Raw genomic sequence first — 6000 nt, forward strand, 5'->3', positions numbered from 1 at the left:
TTTTCTAAAGTTCTATGAGGTTTTCATCAAAAACCTAAGTAGTATATTGAAATCTATTAGTAGCTTGGAAAACAAGTACCTTTCACTGGACAAAAACTTTGAGCTATTGAAAAAAAAAATCGAGAAATCAATTCTGAAAGGAGAAGTCATATCAAAAAAGGTGGTTTGGATTTTTTTTGTTAGGATACATGTATGCTCAAAGGAAGCATACAGTTCACAGAAAACTACCTCTATAAACCTTATATTTTGAAGTTTTTGAATGAATACCTAGTCAAGGACCTTGATGGGAATATAAAATAAGTTGAACTTGTAGGCAGAAGAGATAGAAGTCACCTCACCTAAGATCAGTCTTAGAAAAGAACAGTGTTTGGTCCAAACTTGTTCTCTTAGTCATCTGTGAGATATTCACAGTACATCTCATTTTAGTATAAGCTTCTATGACAGGAAGAACGAATTGCCCTTTAGAGATGCATGTCTTCCTGAACTCTCTGTAAAAAGAGCTCAGATGACTAAATAACATAAGGTACCTAAAATTTTAGATAGTGAATTACAGGACTCATCACCACCTCAGGTGTCCAGCAGGAGTGAGAGAAGTAACGCTATCTTAATAAACTCTTTCATTCAACAAAAGGAATTCTAAATACAGTTATGATTTTGAAAATCTTTATTAGAAGGTTGATGAATATTATTATTATGCAAGGCAATTAAATTGATGTTAAATACACAGATTAAAAATTATGGTCTTTCCAAGGTCTAGAGACTAAATAAAAAGCACAGTCTTAATTGTGTGCATCAATACAGTTATTTTTCCAAAGTGTTGATTTCAACCAACAACACTGCAGCTATATCAGCCTTGTGGCAGGAATGAACTGGCAATAGGACTTTGGTTTGATTACACTCATAGGGCCATGATTAGATCAGGCAAAGAAAAATATTTTTTAGAGAGCAGAAAGTATCACAATCTGGCCTTCCAGCTAACAATTAGCATTGTTACAAACTCAATTTGACAGGAGCACACATAAATTCAGCTTTCTGCTACTAGCTGTAAACATCAAAAACCCCAGTCATTTCCAAGGGATATTAATGGAGGTGGTCTGGACCTGAAAGGAAAGGTTTGTGCATTTTAGATCTTTGCTAATGAAATTAATGAACAAAGCCATAATCTAATGGATTAAATATTACATTAGCAGTCCATTTCCAAAGGATTGATGAGTTCCTTGCTGGTTTCAGCTGGTATTTAAAAATTACAAGTAAGACTGGCTAGCAATCTGAAGATCTCAACATCTCAGATTTTCTTTACTAAAATGCAATATAAAAAGCACGAAGTCCACCACCATCACCACCACCACCAAACATCAAAACAGCAATAAGAAAAGGATTTTGTTGGTAAAGTTCTGCTTGAAGGCAAGACAGCGGAGTAATGTTGCCTCGGGATATGACTCAGTATCACAGATGCCTTATACAAAAGCTAATGAGCCTGTCGCCAGTACTGAAAACACTATTTGCCAGTCGCAAAGCTAACAGTAAGCCTATATCACCACTAATTTGATGGATATTTTTCTTCATTCAGTAGCTCATAAATTCCAACAGTGTTGCTTCTGGGGAAATATCAATTCCTATTAAAAAGGTATGTAAATATGTCATAATTCTAAGTGCTTTTGTGACAGGATTATTAATATTTGCATTTCACATATATCACTGAAAATATGAAAGTTAAACTTTTCTGAAATATCGAGTCAAGGAAATCTGTTGATTGGATTTAGAAATCAAAAGTAAAGAAGGCTAGATGGCAATAAACAATCCAAGACTTGTTATATCTTCAAGTGATTCCAAATTTAGTTGCTTGAGAGGAAAAAGAGCTAATGGCATGCCAACCTGTAAACATAACTGTTTTTTCTGAAAATGCTGCTGTGTAAAAATCCTCTAATAATGCTCAAAGGGTAAATAAAATATTTATTTCCATGGAATGTGCTTTTGTCAACTATTATTATCTTTATTGATGGAGAAGCCCTTTTAAAAAAGAATATAAAATTTAATTGCTGGAAGTTTTGACTATATCGAACAATTGACTTTTTACGGTGACAGAGTAGAAGGGAGCAAAGGGAGCCTTGTAGTTATTTGCATTAGCTTGTGTTTTATCTCCAAAATTTTTTCTCTGAAAACAGTCAAGATAAACGTAGATAACAAACATGATGTGAATTTAATGATACCTAGTCAGGTATAGATTTTTTCATCAAAACAGCTTGTTTTATGTCTAAATTTAGAGAAACATTTCTGCCAAAAAGTACACTTTACAATGTGTTTTCTTCATTACCATAAAAGTTACTGTATCTCTAGGGAATTTTTCTTAACAGCTGTTGAAAAATGAAGGGGGGGGGGGCACACAGGCAGGAGGAGGGGCTGGAAGGAAAGAAACAGAGGGAGGCAAAAGGAAAGAGAGGAAGATTGAGAGATAGGATGGGGCAGAGAAGGAAAGAAGGAAAGGGAGGGGTGGACAGAGGGAAGGGAGGAGTGAAAAGAGGAAAATAGGATAGAAAAAGGAGAAGAGAGAAGAGAAGAGAAGGGAAGAGAAAGAGAAAGAAAAAATAAAAAGGAGGAAGGAAGAAAAAAAGGAAAGAAGGAAGGGAGGAAGGACAGACAAAAATTTCTTTTCTCTTGACCATCTATTTCCAAACACTGAACAGAGCTGTTTGTATAAACGTCCTACTCTCTGGATTTTGCTAAGATTTTACCTTGGTGGTATTATGGACAATAAATTCCAGTGGTTGATAGTGCATTTGATTAAAATAATTATTTCCTTGACTTTAAAACTAATGACATTGTATAGGCAACAGTAATTTTTCTTTTCTTTACATTTTTACACTGCCATAGAAAGGAGTTAAACCTCCATTTTCCTTTTACTGCTGCCTTCACAGGCAGGATAGGCCTCTTAATGAACATGTGCTGGCATCTTTTAAGTATTTCCTTTTTATATCTTCACTGGCTGGCTAATGTTGCAAAATGCCAAGTAACATGGCACTGAGAGAAAAATTCATAATAAAAGTATTGCAATAATACAAAATAAAGTCTAGCAGTTTTTAGAGAGAAGGGAGACTATATTTAATATTTTTGATGATGAATTTACCATGTGTATTACGGTTCAGATTCCAAACTCCTGTAAAAAGCAACCATAAAGTCCTATAGCTCCCTAATGAAAGAGAAGCACAAAACTCTGCCAGAAATCACTGCAATAAAATCATTTATCCCTGGATAACAGGCAAAAAACTTATTTTCAGGTAAAATAAAAATTTCTGTTCATTTGCTCAACACTTTAAACAACGTGTGTTTTAACTATTTTCCATTTACTTGAATAATGGCTTTTAAAACCTTTGTAAATCCTTCTGTTTGGATTTCCTGCACAGAATATTCTGATACAAGCAAGCTGTGATAGGTAACATGATGAATCTTACAAATGTCCTCCATTTCTTGTAACCAAGATGTCTAGAGATTCCTCCAAACAGCAGGCTAAATGGAGATCACTGATTTGATTGAAAGCATACGGGGCCAAAACAGACTACCTGGAAATGCATCACAAGTGACACTAGTGAAAAATACTGCTAAAAGCATTTCTTTCTCCTGGGTGGCATCAATTTTTCCACTAGTGCTGGTCAGCACACTTCAGTATATTCATCTACAGATCTGTACTTCTTGGAAGAGCGCAGCCACCATATGGCATATTAAAGATCTTGCTAATAAATCTAGCTAAGGAGACCTTTCCTTCAAGCTGTTTGTTTGTTTGTTTGTTTGTTTTATAATACAGTTTCCTGGTTTTGCAAACATCTGGGTCTGACAATGAGGACAGTGTACATTTTGCAAAGAGATTCTGAATCTCTATTATCTGCATCATTGACTTTCAGTACTGGGAAGTATATTTTTCTGCTGATACATATCCCTCTATGAGATTCTGAAAAAATGAAACGTAAAATAAAATGTGGTATTGGCAAGCAGAGAAGGTATGTAACATTTGTTTGCTTTTCTTCCTTTCTTGTTTTAATTTTTTTTTCTTATTCTAGTGTTATTCAGAAGGAAAATTTGCATTCTAATTATAAAGCTAGAACTTCAAAGCAAGTGACAAACTAAAAAGCAAAAGAATATTAGACAGGATATACACTAAGTGTTCCATCAAAAATAAACAGGTATCATATTTAACATTTCCAGGACAGTGGCCCTTTCATACAGTGTCTGAAAAATATTTTTTTATATGAATTCCAATTTGTCATATACTCAAAAGATGTGCATGCATCTGTTTCATAAAAACTAAATATCCTCTAAGCAGTCATATGATGTCCATCTTACATGAGGAAACTATAGCTCAACACCTTTTTTGCTACAAGTAAACCTTTATTTCTTTGGGGTTTAAAAAATAAATTTTATCAATACAATATGCAAAATGAATACTATGTGATTTTATTGTTTAATAGAAGCCACAAATCAAGCACCATAAACCAAATAAAAATGATTTACAAACAATAACGCAACACAAGGGCCTCAGGTAGTAAGAGCTCATGGGTCTTTTACAAATGCTGCTACATACTTGTGTATCTTCATATTCATAGACTTCCCTACACTCTGGTATTGGGTGTCTCTCTTACACCATGAAAGGAAATCTGTTCTTTGACTTTTATTCACCTATCAAGAATACAGCAAAGTATGTATTTCTGCAGATATTCTCAATTTCTGACACACAAACATATAAAACCTCTTGGGGTTTTTTAGTGGTTTGTTTTTTGGTTTTTGGTTTGGTTTGGTTTTTGGTTTTGTTCCTTTTTCTCTGTAGGTCTTGCTTACTGAAAGATTTCAAGTTGTGTGACACTATCTTTTGCGCTTACCTCTATTTGCAGCCATAGCAGTTGCTCCTGGTAACTATCCACCCATCCCACATGTGCTCCCTCATGCAATTCTGTTGCTCTTCAATAAAGCATAACACAAAATACTTTTGTTAAATATGCTGTTCAAAATACACAAACTTCTAGGATTTTCTTTGTTGGTTTATTTCTGTTTTACTATTTACCTCAATCGTTCTTTTCTATTTTCCTTTCCCTACTTATTAAACATGATAAAACATGATCTGCTATCTCCCTGTCCCCAGTGGCAATGAGGGTTCCTGAGTGACTCAAGCCCATGTGGGACAGGGGTATGCTGAGAGTGCCAATCTCCCCCCATGTGTGTAACTGCATATTCCCACTGCCTGCTGCATTTCAGCCAACGATGCAGTGAGGCAGATCAATCTGTCGATCTCACTGGAAATTTATCCAGCAAAACATCAAAATTTGTTTTCAGTCTCAGCACGACTTGCTCTAGCAGCAACTGCTTGCAGGAGCACCTTTTCAGGTCAAGAAGTGCACAGTATTAAGATCTTAGAAGTGGCTGTAGCTTGAAAATTAGGGTGATGAGGATTCTCCCGGATCTTAAAAGAAGTGGAATTGAACCGTCTTAGCCTGTAGAGGCAGGGATCCTTCACTGATCAATCATTTCAATCACTTCACTGTCACATAAGGGTGAACAGGTCTGCCATCACCACAAGTTGTTTAGCCAGGTGGTGTCCAGAATGCACCTATCATCTGTGGCTCATGAAGACATAAAAGTCTTCATATACAGCACATACACACAGACATGTATGCTTACAGCCCTACAGGACAGAGGGATTTCTGATATATCTATACCCACATCATTCCTGCCAGGCAGTTCCCTGCACAATATGTGGGATCTGAGGTCTTCATATATATTGAACAGGGAAATCAGCTACTCAGCAAAACCTGCAGTCTTAAATGTCAGGTCTTAGAGAGAACTTTTAAATCCTTAATTGAATATTTTGTTTCCTGGCGCAAGAACCTGGTGTTATCTTTGACTTGTTACATTTATTATTCTTTATATAAGTCCTTTACTAGAATGTGATAAAATTTTCTTCAAAACCTGAGGGAGGAAAACGCATTACAGCTAAAGCAGCTCTCAGTGAAGCTG

The sequence above is a fragment of the Falco cherrug genome, chromosome 2, assembly GCF_023634085.1.
Source record: "Falco cherrug isolate bFalChe1 chromosome 2, bFalChe1.pri, whole genome shotgun sequence".
NCBI classification, from domain to species: domain Eukaryota; kingdom Metazoa; phylum Chordata; class Aves; order Falconiformes; family Falconidae; genus Falco; species Falco cherrug.